Consider the following 17,836-nt stretch of genomic DNA (forward strand, 5'->3'; position numbering starts at 1 on the left):
TAAATTATAGATGAAGAAAAAAAAAATAAATTTGTTAAACGAATAAAAACGTCTGGCAATTTCTGTAGCTGTCACTGAGATAGCTTCAGAGTGTCCATCATCGGGTCGATTTGAAACGTTATCAGTTTTCATGAAAACGTCATCGTCAACTGGAGTATACTCGAAATTAAAAGTCAAAAGCTGCAGAGTTAACGTAGGATTACGTCTATGCTATTTAGGAACGCAAGTTGAAATTCTAGTATTGCAACTATGGAAAAGGGGTCACAGCTTGACCCCTTATATCTCAGTAATTAATTATTAAATTCTCGAGTTTTTTTAATGGATGAAAAATTCTTTTGGCTGAGTTCTTGTAGCGATTAATAGAAATACATCACTGAAAAATTACTCTCAATATTCGCGTATTAAATTTTGCAAGTAGTAATTTAGTGTACATTGTCTAATAGACAACCCCATTAGTCAAAAATATCAGGAATATAATAAATCTTGATATTTTGTTACGAACTTTTTGAATCAACTTGTGTTCTAATCTTGGTCTCGTTAATAGTTAAAATAACAAAATTCCTATCAAATTTTTTTACAAATTATTACAAATTATAGCAAGTTTTGTAAGGTTTTTGGCAGAAAAAAAATCAGAATTAGTTAGAAAGCACAATATTTTGTTAATTGAATAAAAAAAATTATTATAAATATGTTTTACAAAACACACTTTTGAGCATTCAAGTGTATGATAACAGAATTCGATATAAATCTGTACTTTTAATCATTCTGGTACATCAAGAATATTACAGGCTTTGTTATTTCTATCAAATTCAGATATATTTGTGTTACCCGTTTGATATAATCGTTTGATCGGGAATGCCTATTCGGTCACTGTTTAGTAACAGGATAAAACGGGATCAATCAACAGCAAGCAGAACTGCACACAACTGCACCAGCGCAGCAGGCGGCGATTTCAAATACATTAAATATGGTTTTTGCTGCAACCCCTGCTCATTCGATTCCAGTCTTCCATAATGGGCAGGTCAACCGACGGACCGCGCTAGTGATTTAAATCTTGCGTAGATTTTGGATCTTTGGTGTGGAAGACACCCTCTTACAGGTCTGTCTGTAGCACTACTTGCTAGTGATTTTGTCCGGATCTGGCGCCTTACCCTTTAGCCATTCAGCCACTACTAACAGAAGAACTAACAAGAGAACTAGAATCATCTTGGGTCGTGGGCAAATGGCAATCCGAAATGACGATAAATTAAACAAACCTGTAGGTGTTACTATTATGATACATCAACGGCACTTTTTGGAGGCCCAAAATTATATAATTGAAGTAGTTGATGTTTTTCTGGAACTCGTCGAAATTAATAGTGGTAAAATCTATGTAATAAGCAAGTATTTTCGCTTTTCTTTTATGTTTTTATTTATTTACCCAGTCATACTAGTCTTCCAGGCGAAGTTTCTCTAGGATATAAAAAGCAGCATGCAGCAGTTTTACTTTTTTTTCATTCCAAGACTGAACTGGTACCATACGAATGCTAGGACCTGATCGTGACAAAGAGAGAGAAGGCAAAGTACCGTTTATATCGTACTTTCTTACTTACTTACGTACTTACTTTTATGGCGACAGATCGTAGAGATCCTATGCCGAATCCAGAATACGTCTCCACAAAACTCGGTATTGGGCTGCTACTCTCCAGTCTCTTCTTACACTCGCTGCTCTGGCATCCTCGTCGACAGCACACATCCAACGCGTGCAAGGTCTGCTTCGAAGTTGTCGGCCTCTATCCAGTTCTCTGCTGAATATTTTCTTAGCCTGTCGCTCATCCGCCTTTCGTGCTACGTGGCCAGCTCAGTATAACCTGCCGTGTTTTATCAGCTTGACAATATCAGCGTGTTTGTATACTTCGTACAACTCGTGGTTCATGCGCCTGTGCCACACCCCATATTGCCTGGTGGGAATCAGGCAGGAGTGGGATCAGATGGTTGTTCCTGACTTGCGCCGGTCGGTGGAGTCATAGTTGCCCATAAGGCGCTATGACTGCTTACCCTAGCCATGACCTCACTGCTTCGGCATAGACCACCATGGGACCACATATGCGACTACTCCACCATGGACAAGGATAGCGGCTGGAAGGGGGACCCATTTAACATCAAGATGAACACATTCAAAACGAAAGAGACGAGTGCGGAGGGATTACAAAATCCCTTCGCAAGAGGTGGCATCCAGCGGTCTCCGCAGAAGAAGGCGGAGACGGATGCGGCGAAGTCTGGAGGTGGAAAAACGGCGAATCCGTCGGTGTCCACACCAGACATCTCGGTAGACAGTCCCTTGCTAGTCAAGGCCGTCGAAAGGTGTATGGACACGCGGCCAAGAGTGGCGGCGCTGTCTGAACAACTCGATGCCATAATCGAGTTCTTGGCGAACAGGCGAAACATCGCTGGCGATCTGAAGCAGAGCCTCCTCCTGCTTCGGAGCACCATTGATGAAGCCAGAAAGGAGCACGAAGAACTCGTAGCTCGGGTGAAGGCGGCCGAGAAAGCGGCCAGGACCTGGAGGGCGACTGCATCTAAAGAGGTGCAGACAGACGCCCCCTCGTTCGCGTCGGTCTGCTCCACGGGGCAGGTCGCTAAGCGAACGAGGCAGTCCCCGGGGGAAACGGCCCCCGGGAACACCAAGAAACGATTGGTCGTGCTACTCCCACGGGATCACACGCCAACCGGTTCAAGGTCCACCGCGGAAAAGGCACAGGTGGAGGCTACGGGCAACCCTTGGACTACCGTAGAGGGTAGGAAGCGTCGGGAAGGTGCGACGCGACATGATGGCGGAGCGGCTAGAGGACCAAAAAAGGTCAAAAAGGCGCGGAGTAGGGGTGATGCCCTCATACTCAAGACGGATGGGTCGAAGTACTCAGAAGTCTTGAAGAAGATGAGGGGGGAAACCCAGCTCAAGGATCTGGGGGCGGATGTGCGGAGTATCCGCCGATCTCGCACTGGCGAGATGATACTTGAGCTCCGGAAGGACGCCAAGAACAAGGGGGCTACCTACAAAACGGCAGCTAAAAAGGTCCTAGGGAAGGAGGTGCAAGTGCGGGCACTCACCTCAGAAGTGACTCTCCAGCTTAAAACCTGGACGAAATCACTGAGGGGTGCGACATTGCACAAGCCCTAAAAGCGAAGTGCGGGGTGGAGGTGGCTAAGGAGTCAATCCGCCTCCGCAAAGGTCCGGCGGGAACCCAGATAGCTACCTTCCGACTACCGTCGGCGGACGCTAACCTGGCCCTGAAAGAGGGCAAGTTGAAGGTCGGCTGGTCTGTATGTCCTCTGGGCATACTACAGCAACCAGACATTTGCTTCCGGTGCTTCGAGGGCGGACATAAGTCCTGGACCTGCAAGGGGCCCGATAGGAGCCAGCTGTGCAGGCGATGTGGAGGTGCAGGCCATAAAGCAAAGGACTGTGGGGAGTCTCCCAAGTGCATGGTATGTTCCGGGAAACGGGACGCCAAACACTTTATTGGAGGCCCCAGGTGCCCAGCCGGTAAGCCGGCTGCGAAACCACGGGCGTAAGGGTGACGCAACTGAACCTGAACCATTGCTTCGCGGCTCAGCAGCTGCTACACCAAGCAGCCACTGAGTCGTTGTCGGACATCGCCGTCATATCGGATCCCTACCGCATCCCGGTAACTGGGTTGCGGATAAGTCCAGTTTGGCGGCCATATGTACGACGAGCAAGTTCCCGGCTCAGGAGGTTGTCTCAACCTCAGAAGAAGGGTACGTAGTTGCTAAGGTGAACGGAGTGTTCTACTGCAGTTGCTATGCTCCGCCACGTTGGTCTACCGAAAGGTTCACCCAGATGGTCGACCTCCTATCCATGGAGCTAACGGGCCTAACGCCGTTGGTGGTGGCGGGCGACTTCAACGCTTGGGCTGTTGAGTGGGGAAGTCGCTTCACGAACCAGAGGGGCCAGATCCTGTTGGGGGCTTTTGCAAAGCTCAACCTAGATCTAGCCAACGTTGGGAACAAAAGTACATTTAGCAGAAATGGTGCGGAGTCGATCATCGACGTGACGTTCTTCAGCCATCAAGAACTGGAGGGTAGACGATGGCTACACTAATAGCGACCACCAGGTGGTCTGTTATAGTGTAGACAACAACGAGAGGCGGCAAGCGACGGGTAGAGCCAACACTCCGACCGTTCGCGGGTGGAAGACATCGCACTTTGATGCCGAGGTATTCGAAGAGGCAATGAGAAGAGGACAGAGCGCCGCGCAGCATTCAGTTCGGCAAGATCGATGCTAAAGAGTGCGATAAAGGCCAGCAAGAGAGCCTGCTTCGATAGGCTATGTGCGAGTGCCAATACAAATCCGTGGGGTGACGCCTACAGGATCGTAATGGCCAAGACTAAAGGCGCGCTGGCGCCTGTAGAGCGATCACCAGCGATGCTGGAGCGTATCATCGAGGGACTCTTTCCACGCCACGAGACAAGTCCTTGGCCTCCGGCGGTCGAGTCTCACGTCCAACGTTCCAGTATCTCAGACATAGACCCGAGATGGTCGGCCAACCTGCCGAGCATCCAATCCGTGAGCGACGACAGCCGTGTCGAGGCAGGGGAGGAGGCAAGGGTTACGAATGAGGAACTCATCGTGATCGCCAAATCCCTAAAGGTGAGCAAGGCACCGGGACCGGATGGTATCCCTAACCTGGCCCCCGGGCTGTTCAGGGCAGTCATGCAGAGGTGCCTGGATTACTGTCTCTTTCCGGACAGGTGGAAGCGGCAGAGACTGGTCTTATTGCCGAAGGCTGGGAAACCGCCAGGGGACCCATCGGCATATAGGCCTATCTGCCTGCTGGACACCGCGGGCAAGGTGCTTGAGAGGATCATCCTCAACAGACTGGTGAGGTACACGGAGGGTGTACACGGTCTGGCAAGTAACTAGTTCGGCTTCCGGAAGGGCAGGTCCACGCTGGACGCAATCTCTTCCGTCATCAAGACGGCGGAGGTAGCAATCCAGCGCAAGAGAAGGGGAATACGCTACTGCGCAATCGCCACGCTCGACGTGAAGAATGCGTTCAATAGTGCCAGTTGGGACTCCATAGCGCTCGCGCTCAGGAGCATCCATGTACCGGTGTCGCTGTACAAGATTCTGGAATATTATTTCCAGAATCGAGCACTTGTTTACGACACGGAGGAGGGTCAGAAGTGCGTCACAATCACCGCAGGAGTTCCGCAAGGTTCTATCCTGGGCCCGGTGTTGTGGTATGTCATGTATGACGGAGTGTTGAAACTCAAGTTCCCTGTAGGGGTTGTGATCGTCGGCTTTGCAGACGACATAACGCTGGAGGTTTACGGCGAGTCTATCGAGGAGGTCGAGTTGACGGCCGCGCACTGTATACGCAAGGTTGAGGACTGGATGCGCTCCAGGAAACAGGGGCTCGCGCATCATAAGATGGAGGTCACGGTTGTGAACAACCGTAAATCGGAGCAACAGGCGGTGGTCAGAGTCGGAGACTGCACCATCACCTCGAAGCGATCCCTGAAGCTCTTGGGGGTTATGGTGGACGACAAGCTCACGTTCGGGTGTCACGTCGACTATGCCTGTTAGAGGGCCTCATCGGCTGTTGCAGCACTATCTCGTATGATGTCCAATAGCTCAGCGGTTTATGGCAATAAGCGAAGACTTCTTGCCAGCGTGGTTTCGTCCATACTTAGGTATGGTGGGCCAGTGTGGTCCAGAGCGCTAGGTACTAACAGTTACCGTGGTAAACTGGAAAGTACCTACAGGCTCATGTGCCTGAGAGTTGCGAGTGCGTATCGTACGGTGTCATACGACGCAATCTGTGTCTTGTCCGGCATGATGCCTATCAGCATCGCCATCAAGGAGGACAGAGGATGTAGAGTGCTTCGACCAACGTGACACAAGGGGCATACGAGGTACCAGAAGGTCATTCTCGATGCTCCGCTGGCAGCGGGAATGGTCCAACTCCACAAAGGGCAGATGGACGCACCGACTCATACCGGAGATATCCGGCTGGGTCGAGAGACGACATGGTGAAGTGAACTTCCACCTGACACAAATCCTGTCAGGCCATGGTTGTTTCAGGCAATATCTGCACAGGTTCGGACACGTGGTGTCCCCCATGTGTCCCGAGTGCGTGGAGGAGGAGGAGACTGCTGAGCATGTCTTCTTCGTATGCCCCCGTTTTGTAAGAGCGAGGAGCAACATGGTGGCTGTGAGCGGGCCTGGCACTACTCCGGACAATCTAGTCCGGAGGATGTGCGACGACCCGGACATCTGGAACGCGGTCTGTGCGGCCGCCTCTCAGATTGTTCTGGAGCTGCAACGTGTGTGGCGGGTCAACCACCAACACGCCAGTGGTAGCTAATTACCAGTCTCCAGGTAGTTAGCTAGGAGGTTATAAGAGTAAAGAGGGTGCATCACGCACAAAAGCCACTCCCCGACGTAATACTTAACCGTTGTTCCGGGAAGACCAGGGCTGGAGACTGGAGGGGTTTTAGTGGGTCGGGACAGGGATCAGTAGGTGCCTGGGCGAGTGTAACAGTGCAGATTTCCCCGCCACCTTTAAAAAAAAAAGAAAAAAAAAAAAAAGAAAACACCCCATTCTCTAGTTCGCCTCCGAGTATTGATCACAGGATTCTACGCTCGAAGACCCTAAGCGCTCGTCGATCGGCCTCCTTTCACGTCCACGATTCATGACCGTAGAGCGCCACCGGAAGGATCAGAGTCCTATAGAGCACAAATTTCGTACGGATCTGTAGGCTACGGGACCTAAGGTGGCTACGCAATCCGTTAAAAGCCCTTTTCGCCGTCGCAAACCGCCTCTTCACCTCGCGGCTCTTTTCGATGTCACATGTCACGAGAGTACCAAGATGAACAAATTCGTCAACCACTTCGAAAGTTTCCCCATCCATCTCCGCCGCAGCACCAACACTCGAAGAACTACCACGCTCTCTGCCAGCCACCATGTACTTCGTTTTGACAGTGTTTATGGTGAGTCCAGTTCTCGCAGCTTCCCTTTTAAGAGCCGTAAAGACCTCCTCATCTGCTCTACGGTTAACACCAATTACATCAATGTCGTCCGCGAAGCTCAGAAGCATGTGAGACTTAGTGATGATGGTGCCGCTCCTCTGCACACCTGCCCTTCGTATTGCACCTTCCAAAGCTATACTGCCGCTTCAAGCATAGTTGTCCCAGCGTGCATAAGGTTTGTGTAGAACATGGGACTACGATTATTGGAGCGGCAGTATATATGTTGAACAGCAAGTTTGAGAGCCCGTCACCTTGCTTCAGACCATCTAACGTCACAAACGTGTCCGAAAATTCACCCGCTCTCCTGACGCATGATGTGAAACGCATAGCGCTCACGTTTCCTACGGAGGTGAAGCCTGTTTTCAGCAGCTCTTACCTCCCGGTATTTCTTCCGCATCTGACGCGTCATACGATTAGCTGCTACTAATGTGTTGGCCTAGGCTATTTTCTTTCTTCCGTGACCTCTAGACACTCACCACTATGCGTGGTTCCCGTTGTCATGCCTATCACTTCTCGCGCTGTTTCGCTGACTGCATCATGGATGTGCCTCCACTGCTAGTTCAGGTCCACTCCAGCTGGTTCACCGATTCGTTTATCAACTTTCCGAGTATACTCTACAGCAACTCCTTCCGCTGATAACCTCTGGATGTCTAGACGTATCTTCCTCGACGATCTCGATTTAAGTACTTTGAACAGTCAAGAGATTCTATAGAACTGTCAACAGAGTCAGAAGCAGGAATTTCCCTGTGTCGGTCATGTGTAATGACAAGGACGGCAACCTGCTTACTGATAAACCGACGGTTGCAGACTGGTGGAAGGAGCATTTTCAGGCGCTGTTGAACGGTGAGGAGCTGGATGAGCAGAGCAGGAACAGGATGACGATTATGAGTGACGAACAAACTGTGGAGCCACCAACACAGGAGGAGGTGAAAAAGGCGATTAGTGAGCTGAGAAATGGCAAGGCCGCTGGGAAGGACGGTATCCCGGCCGAACTTCTAAAAGCGGAAAGCGAGCGGCTGTACTATGCGATCCACCAGATAATACTAAAGATCTGGGCGGATGAACAAATGCCGAACGACTGGTCGGAAGGCCTCATATGCCCTATCTATAAGAAACGCCATCGATTAGACTGTGGCAACTATCGAGGCATAACGTTGCTCAACTCCGCATATAAAGTGCCCTCCCGTATCCTGTTCTTTAGATTGAGACTGTTAACGGAATCCTTTGTTGGCGAATACCAGGCTGGTTTTCGACAGGAGCGTTCCACGACGGATCAAATCTTCACCCTGCGACAGATCCTCGATAAGTTTCGGGAGTACAACTTACCGACTCACCATCTGTTTGAGGACTTCAGGGCGGCATACGACTCAGTGAAAAGAAACGAGCTGTGGCAGATCATGCTGGAACATGGTTTCCCTACGAAACTAATTAAGCTGAGTCGTATGACGCTGGAGGGATCAAAATCGTGCGTGCGGATAGCTGGCGAGACATCAGCCGCGTTCGTAACGTTGGATGGACTGAAGCAGTGGGATGCGCTCTCCAACTAACTGTTTAACATCGCTCTTGAGGGTGCAGTACGAAGAGCAAACGTGGAACGGTTAACGGTCCGTTAGCCAACAAAGTAAAAGTAAGTAAGGACAGTCAGGCGGGAATCTTGCCTACCATGAGATAGTGATTCGAGCCGATGTTTGGCCTTCGAAAGGACCGCACATCTATAACGTCTGAAAAGTGGCGGTCGTCGATCTGAGAACAGGCTTCTTTATTGAGGTGTCTCCAGGTATGCTTCCGAATGTTCAGACGTGCAAAATGGGTACTACAGATGGCCATTTCCCTGGCCGCGGCGAAGTTCACTAACCTCAAGCCGTTGTCGTTGGTGGTAGAGTGAAGGACTTCCTTACCAATAACGGGACGAAAGATCCCCTCTCGTCCGACTTGTGCGTTCGTATCTCCGATGACGATCTTAATATCGTGCTGTAGGCACTCTCCATACGTTTCCTCAAGGAGCTCATAGAACTCCTCCTTTACGTCTTCGGTTTTATCGTTCGTCGGCGCGTACACGTTGATAAGGCTGTAATTGAAGAATCTGCCCTTGATCCTCAGTACGCATAGATGGTCATTAATAGGCCTCCACCTAATAACACGCTTCATTTAGTTCCCAAGTAGCACGAAACCGACGCCTCGTTTCGCTCTGTCGCCGCCACTGTAGTAGATGTGATACTCGAAAGAAGTGCCCGCGGTCGGATCAACCGCCCGAAATTCACGTTCTCCGGTTTTAGGCCAACGCACCTCTTGTCTGGCTGCTACCTCCACTTTTGCCTTCCGTAGCTCTCTGGCCTAGATGCCCGCGCGTGCCGGTTTGATCAGAGTCCTTAAAGTCCATGTGCCAAGCTTTCAATCGTTATCCTTTTTCGTTTGCCTTGGTTCTTACCGATTGGTCCGATTCGTATCATTCACTGCTTCAACTTCTTAGAATGTGAATGGAACTTCTGTGAATATGCGAACAGTATTACAAATTTCAACAACTGTCACTAGCACGGACAGACTGTTTAACCTGAATGACGTCCCGGTTAGAATACACTTATATATATGTTCGTAGCACCGATAGGTTTTACATAGAATCCCTAGGATTCCTCACATTGGAATTGTGGGTGTCCGCGAGAAGGTATCCTCCAGACAGCCCTGTTTATGGGACTAGGATTCTTGAAGAGAATTCTTCGGATACGAAAAACTCTCATTTTAACCCTTTTGAGCACGATGGGGTACCCGGGACCCAACAATTGAAATTCTTGTATCTTTTGCAATTTTGATCCGATTTCGACAGTTAGCAGTTAGTGATTTATCTACTCTCAAATTAGCGCCAGTCTTATATTCCCGGGAATCCGGTTTTCCCGACACTGAGAAATTTCATGAATATTTGAACAGAATCTAATAACAATTGGTTCAAAGTACAATTACTTCCACGGGCTTTATTTTTGATTTTGGGTATTTTTAAGCTATGCCCTAAAAATGTACCTTCCGGAATTGATTCCACTGGGGCTTAAAACAAGGTCAAACACCATCCAATATTGATATTATCGGAACCGGGATGACATCCAGAGACTGAAAAATGACCGCTAACATCAATTTGAATTTCAAGATGGCGACTTTCGGTTTTTATAAATAAATTAATGGCCGAATACCTACCAATATGGGTACTTCCGGAATCAAAATGATGCCTAGAGATTAGAAAACGACTCTGAAAACACTCTGAAAGGCTTGAAATAACAAAACAGAATCAAATTCAGCTCAAAATAATCGAAAACCATTTACGAAGGCTGCAAAAAGCCAACAATGGAAATTATGATTTAAAACGCTGTATTGTAAGAAAAGGTCAAAATAAAATATGATCAAAATTTAGCCAAACCGGATTCAAAAATGCTTCTTAGGCACAAAAAAAAACAGAAGAACATAAAAATTCATCTAAATACATGTGAAAAAACCTCTGGAACAAACTACAGACCCAGATCGATTTTGGCTCGGTTCGATTTTGGCGCATGTGCCAAAAACGAACGGCTATGTTTAATAATATTTCATGGTTTCCTCGTCTTTCCGCTAACTAACTTAAGCTCAACAGCCGCCAATCAAGCCACACCTTTTGCGACAATGAATCTAAAAGGTAGTCTATTGGTGGCATTATTTAGTGCCTAGGTTGCATAAGCTTGCGAAATCTTCATTGAGCGTCTTAGTAGAATGATTTTAGAAATTAGAAAAAAAGAATTATAAGTTTCCATTAAACTTCACTAGAAATTCTAGTAGAGTTTAATGGAAACTTATAATTCTGTTTTTTCTGATTTCTTGCATAAGTTACTTGAAATGTGTAAATAATTCATAAAAAAAAGTTAGTTTTCGACAACACAAAAAAATTAAGGCGTGTAGGCAAAAATGAACGAAGTCTGCATTCCGAATTAACGAAAATAAAACAAAGAAAAACAAGAAAAACTATTTTGAATTTAGTTCAAATCAATAAAGTAACTTGTAGCTAGAACAAAAGACCAGAACGAAAATGATAAAATTCAGCGCAATTGTTGAAAAACGCTTCTAAATGATAGAAAAAGGTAGAGCAGGAAAGTAATTTCAAATTTAATCAAAAGTAATGCCATAGATGGATCACACTAGAAACAAAACTGATTTTAATTTTAGCTCACAGCTTAGTTGGAAGTACCTCGAAGAGTTAAAATACTATAAACTTAATAGTACCTCTGTCAACAAGAATAAAATGGTTATATCTTATCTTACACTATACTTTTTATCGACTGTTAGTTTTAAGGAAAATGGTCCTCTCGGTAATGATATTATGTGCATAATTCATGTAATTGTTTCTAAAAAATATTTTTTGGTCTTAATTTACTTGTAGAGCCTTGATAAAGAATATATATTTTTCTAAACGTCGGTGTAAGAGAAAAATATCATTTTCTTTTCATATTTTAAAGACTGCGAAGCCGAAAGAAACTCCTCTATCTTATCTTATTCGAAATTTTTGAAAGGTTTTCAACATATCTAAAAAACCTTTTGAAAAACAATGAGAGGCCACAAAAAAAATGATTCCAAATTTATCATTAGCCCGATTTCCACATTGCGTGGTTTTCGGGCATTTTAGGTTATTTATGCAAACCGGAAATCGCCATCTTGGAATTCAAATTTACGTCAGGGATCGTCTTTCGGTCTTTGGGCGTCATCCAGGTTCCGAAAATAACTATATTATGTGGTATTTGATCTCGTTTTCACCACAAGCCCCAGTGGAATCTATCCCGGAAGGACCATTTCGAGGGCATATCACTAAAACACCCAAAACCATCGAAATGACCTGTGAAGAAAATTTATAAAATTTGAACCAATTACCCTAACTAACACGCTGAGAATCCTGAGTTAGAATTCCCAGGATTCCTATTACTCGGTGACGGAATCGCGAGAGGAATCGTTTCTGCGATACGTACAGAATCTGCGCGAATCGCATACGGGAAACCTTTTCAAGAATCCTCAACAATCCAAACGAATCGTGAGAGGAATCGTTTCTGCGATACGGACAGAATCTATAAGAATCGCACATGGAGAACCTTCTCAAGAATCCTACAGAATCCAAATGAATCGTGAAAGGAATCGTTTCTGCGATACGGACAGAATCTGTTCGAATCGCTTATGAAAAACCTCAAGAATCCAAATTTAGGAATCTCGGCGACTCGGCGACAGAATCGTGAGAGGGATCGTCTCTGCGATCCGTACAGAATATTTTTACGCGGTTTTTTACGAGGATATTTTTTACGCGGTATTTTGAATGAACGCGTATTTTTAGACGCATTTTCGAATCAACCATGTTTCTTACGCGGGATTTCGAATTACCGCGGTTCTTCAACGCAGATTTGATTTCCGCGTATTTTACGTGGTTTTTTACGAGGTACGTATTCCCAGCGTAAAAAAACTGAGTGTATGGCATAAGACTGAGGAAAACGTGCCGTAATGTGTCTATTTCTTTTCCAGATGAAATTGAAGAATCTAACCAACATCATAAAGAATATTATACTCATCACGAGAGACGGTAAACTTGCTCCCATTTTGGATCAAATTGCGTTTCTGAGAAAGTTATTTATTTCTTTCTCAGAGTGTTCTACTTACTTATTTAATCCTGTAACTTGGTATTTTTACTTTAGAAGTATACAAAACCTATGTCTGGAATTGATATTGACCAAACAATCGTGTAACTGATCAGCGAAGGAAAAAAATCACCTCTAGCGATTAATGAATACATATAAAACAAGCCTAGGATGCGTTTACATCGTCGTCAGTATGCGAAAAACAAAGTATCGGTGCTGGTGCACTCTTTTTGCTTTCCTCTTTACGACATATGTCTATTCATTAGTGTACACCACAATACGTGGTTCTCAATGTGCACAACTCGGTATATGAAGTTATTCGTCTCTGTTACAGAGAGCGATCAGAACTTGTTATATCCTTATTCTTTTGACTCATGAATATGATTTTTTGTCAGAAAAAGAAAGAAAATGGCAGTGTATGCTCTCCTACTCTCGCTTAAACTCAACCGCTGCCGAAGTAGTTCCTTCCCCCACACATTTCCTCTCACCACACCACACCTCTGCTGCTGTTCAGGCGACATGAATTTCTCCTGTTGCTATCCTTTCTTCCCGTAACTACCGGCCTATGGAAAGACAAACGCAACGATCGAATCGCTTCTCAGAGCTGATGTAGTCTAGTCATGTGTTTGTTTTCTCCCAGAAACCTATGCACCCTATCATCATTTCATTATGGGTTGAGAGGATTCGAGTTTAGTCCCGGCCTGTACACTTCGTGAAGTGCACATATGATGAATAAACGACGATTGCATCATATTCGTTTCGTTTCCATCACTGTTTAAACGCATTCTGTTATGTAATACCGATACCGAGTCAACCGAAATTAATTACCTGCTTATTTCGATTTCATGTATACTAATAGTTATTCCTATTATGATACGATTTCCGAGCTACTGTCTCTCATTGGCCGGATGCCCAGAGACCAAAAGATACTAACTTCATGCGCGAATTCAATAATGAAGTTACTACCACTGTTTTCCGAACATTGATTATAAAATCATAATATGTAACGTATTCATAATTCATTGATAGTCAAAATCTCTGAATGAAGTGATTTTTTTTCTCAAAATCTTAAAGCAGGTCAGACACAATTATCCGCAGTTTTGAGAAATATTTCACTCAAAAAAGCTAATCGGATGGTTTACAAATGAAAATGACTTTCGCGGTATAAGATTTCTTGTAGTACTAGTAGTATTAAACGGAAACATTACATATTCTCAATATCTAATTCTATTCTACTAAGACGTTCAATGTAAAATTTATTATATTTCAGCCAAACTAGATTCCCCTTTTTTTTTTGGCTTCCTCTGATCTGAACCTCAAATGATATAATTCAGAAAAACCAGAAATCGAATATATATAGGTATCACCAAAGTAAACTGAACACTGCGACTGTACATGGACCTTGCGTCCTTTTAGCATCAAGCCGAAATTGCTCCGACCTAGTAGAATGCGAACAAACTTCTTTGAATATGCGAACAGAATTACAAATTTGAACAAGGACAGACTATTCGACATGACTGACGTCCCGGTTAGAATAAACTCATATATACGTTAGTCGCACCCATAGTTTTCGCATAGATTCCCTAGGATTCCTCACATTGGGATCGTAAAGCGTCCGCAATAAGGAATCCTGGCGAAAGAATCCTCAAGAATACCTTGTATATGGGACTGGGATTCTTAAGTGAAAATCGTGTTATGAGAATTCTTCGGATACGAAACCTTTGACTTTAACCGATTTGTGCTCAAAATTCTTATATCTTGAAAACTCTTGTGATTTTCATTTAATTTTGATGGCACCAAAAGATCCAGTAACCTATCTACTTTCAAATTAGTGTCAGCGGTGCCCAAGAATTCTCTCATTCCCGGGAATCCAATACTCCGAAAACTAAGGAATTTCATTAATATTTGGACAAAACCTAACAAATATTGGTTCAAGATATATAAAATTACTTTAACAGGCCATTTGTATGGTTTTGGGTATTTTGGTCCTTCCGGAATAGATTCCACTGGCGCCATAAAAACAATCAAATAGAACAAGGTCAAATACCATCCAATATTGGCATATTCGGAACCGGGATGATGCCCCCAGACCGGAAAACGACCTCAGACGCCATTTTGAGTTACGAAATGGTGACTTCCGGACTCTGGGAAATATAAATATCTGGCCGAATACCTCCCAATATGAGTATTTCCGGAATCGGAATGATGCCCAGAGAACGGAAATAGATTCCAGACGACATTTTGGAATTCCAAATGGCGTCTGGGTCGTTTTTCGGTCTCTGGGTATCATCCCGATTCCGGGGAAACCCATATCGGGTGATATACGGCCATTTTAGACCTTTTCTCAGAAACCGGAAGTCACTATATTGAATTTAAAATTGCGTCTGGATTGAATTCCGGTCTCTGGGCATCATTACGCATCCGGAAACACTCATTTCGAGAGATATTCGGCCAGATTTTGTTATTTTTCAGACACCGGAAGTCACCATTAAGGAAATCAAAATGGCGTCTGAGGTCGTTTTCCGATTTCGGCGCATCATCCCGGTCCTGAAAATACTCATCTTGGATGGTATTCAAACTTGTTTTATTTAATGGTTTCTATCGGCAATAGAAGCCCCTCTGGAATCTATTCCGGAAGGACCATTTGAAAGCCATATTACTTAAACACTCAAAAGCTAACAAATCAAGAATCCTAGCACCATAGACAGGGAATCTGAAGGATTCTCATTACACGATTCTCATTCAAGAATCCTAGCACCATAGACACGGCATTCCTGAGAAATCATTTTTCAGAATTCCTCATCAAGGATGCTTCACGATTTCAATGTGAGGAATCCTAGGGAATCCGACGGATTCTCATTACACGATTCTCATTCAATAATCCTAACCCCATAGACAGGGCAGTCTTGAGGATTCCTTTTCAGGCTTCCTTATCAAGGACGATTCACGATTCCAATGTGAGGAATCCTAGGGAATCTGAAGGATTCTCAAAACACGATTCTCATTCAGGAATCCTAGCCCTATAGACTGCGCCTTCTTGAGGATTCTTTTTTTCAAGATTCCTTTTCGAGGACGCTTCACGATTCCAATGAGAGAAATCCTATGGAATCCATGCGAATCTTATGTGTTCGTCCGGGTACTGTGAAATTCTTTTTAAATACTCATAAAGTTCCTCGACTTCCCGGGAGAGGAGAATTACTTCGGGGCTTCACTAACGCTCATTTGAAAGTAGATCGTGTTATGAGAAGTCTTCGGATTCCAATGTGGAATCCTGCAGGATCCGATGGATTCTCACTACATAATTCTTATTCAAGAATCTTACCCAAGCAGCACGCATTGTTGCAATGAAGCAAATGCAACTCTCAATGCAGCATTCAAAGATTGTAATAAATCGCATCCGTTACTTTTATTCAACTTGTAAATAACCGAAAAAGCGCAGGAGGTGGAGCCTATATGCAACTAACAGTGTTATATGAACCATCATCTTCATCGATAGCAGCTGCAGTATAGGGAGAAAAGAGAGGAGAAATAAAGTTAAGTTTGTTTACCTTTACTGTTATTACTCTTCGGTGATGGTGTCGCGAACTTAAATATAACTACATACATTATAAAACACCTCAAATATATCGAACTTTTTCTCTACTTACGCTTCTGATAGGTATGTAATTCTACCTGCGATTCAAAATTTAACGTGCAAAAAATGTTTTTACTTCGTAATTATTCACGCGCCTTTTATAAAGTGTTGTAAAAGAAATTTTATGATTCAAACTCGCCAAATTATAAACAATGTTTTGAGAAATGATAGTTCATCAAACTCTGCTCAATGGATTTGCAGTGTTAATCATGCGTAATATGGAATAACAAAACCATATTTCCAACAATAATCATTTATCATTCGTTTATATTAGAGATGGCTGTTTTACCACAGAGTAATTTTAGCAAATATATGGTTCAACAAGATGTTGCTATACATTTTCATCACTAGTTTGCTTTCCTTAGAAGAAAACGTTTGTGGAACAACAATATGTAACATAATGTGACATTATCGTCATTTAAAAGCATCATGAAATATGCAGTTGGAAATAGATTGCAGAAAACTATTGAGCAATTTCTAGTTTTCAGTTACGAGAATGATACACGTAAATAACAAAATGTTGCTCAGTTCTTTTATATTTCTTCGGAGTAACCGAAAAAGTTTCTTGCAACGTTAAAAAGGTTTTAAAACAACAAATATTGAGTAGTCTCATTTGAAAACATGTTTATATAAACATTGTTTATGTAGACAGGGAATTTCTGAGGATTCTTTTTCAGGATTCCTTTTCACGGACGCTCACGATTCCAATGCGAGGAATCCTAGGGAATCTATGCGAATCGTATGTGTTCGTCCGGGTGGATTGTTCGTAGTATGTTTATTTCAGCATGCTGCCCTACTAGGGCTGGGATGCCTAGTCTCGCGACGGGGCTGCCGTCTTGGGTGTAGCTGGCGAGACACTGCATTTCATAGATCAGCCGTTCGAGCCGTCCCAGCTCAGGCAAGCTACCTCCAAGAAAAAAACACCCCACCCCCCTCCCACTCCCTGTCAGCATACGACCAAGTTCCCCCGGTTCACCGATCTTTTCTTGGTTGCTCGTACCCCAGTCGGTGATTTGAAGTTAAGGTATGTTGAGCGTCGTTTGTGAGCAACTTCTCTTGCAGTAAAAAGGTATTTTTTTCCATCGTATCGTGATGGGCGATACTAAATAAATTCATTACGGCAACCCAAAAAAATATAGTCATAGGGACTGCCTGGTCATGCTGCTACGTCGTCATCTCGGTTACACACTACGAAGGTTATATTGTGGAACCAGGTCGGTGGTATTTATTATAAACTGTTGAAACCAAACAAACCATCACTGGAATACGGTATCGACTTCAATTGATCAATACGAGCAAATATGACAACGCTCGGCCACATAATGCCAAAGTCTTTTAAATTTACATGGAAAGACTCAAATGGAATGCGCCGTGCGATCACATCAGCCTCAAAAGATGAACATTCAACTTCTAGCTAACGATGAAAAATACTTTGATCGATTTATGAAAAGCTATTTTGTCGAAATTTGCATTTTTAATGAAACAAAAAAACAGCGAGTTGCGCACCTAAAACAACACTGGTCGGCAAAAGGGAAAAAT

The 17,836-nt window shown here is 44.4% G+C and overlaps 1 protein-coding gene across 2 annotated transcripts in view; it reads left to right on the forward strand.

The window, feature by feature from the left end:
* Positions 1-17,836, forward strand: part of LOC129727694 (zwei Ig domain protein zig-8-like) — a 116,690-nt gene that overhangs the window by 85,026 nt on the left and 13,828 nt on the right. The gene's annotated exons all lie outside the window — the stretch shown is intronic.

Source organism: Wyeomyia smithii, chromosome 3 (genome assembly GCF_029784165.1).
Source record: "Wyeomyia smithii strain HCP4-BCI-WySm-NY-G18 chromosome 3, ASM2978416v1, whole genome shotgun sequence".
NCBI lineage: Eukaryota > Metazoa > Arthropoda > Insecta > Diptera > Culicidae > Wyeomyia > Wyeomyia smithii.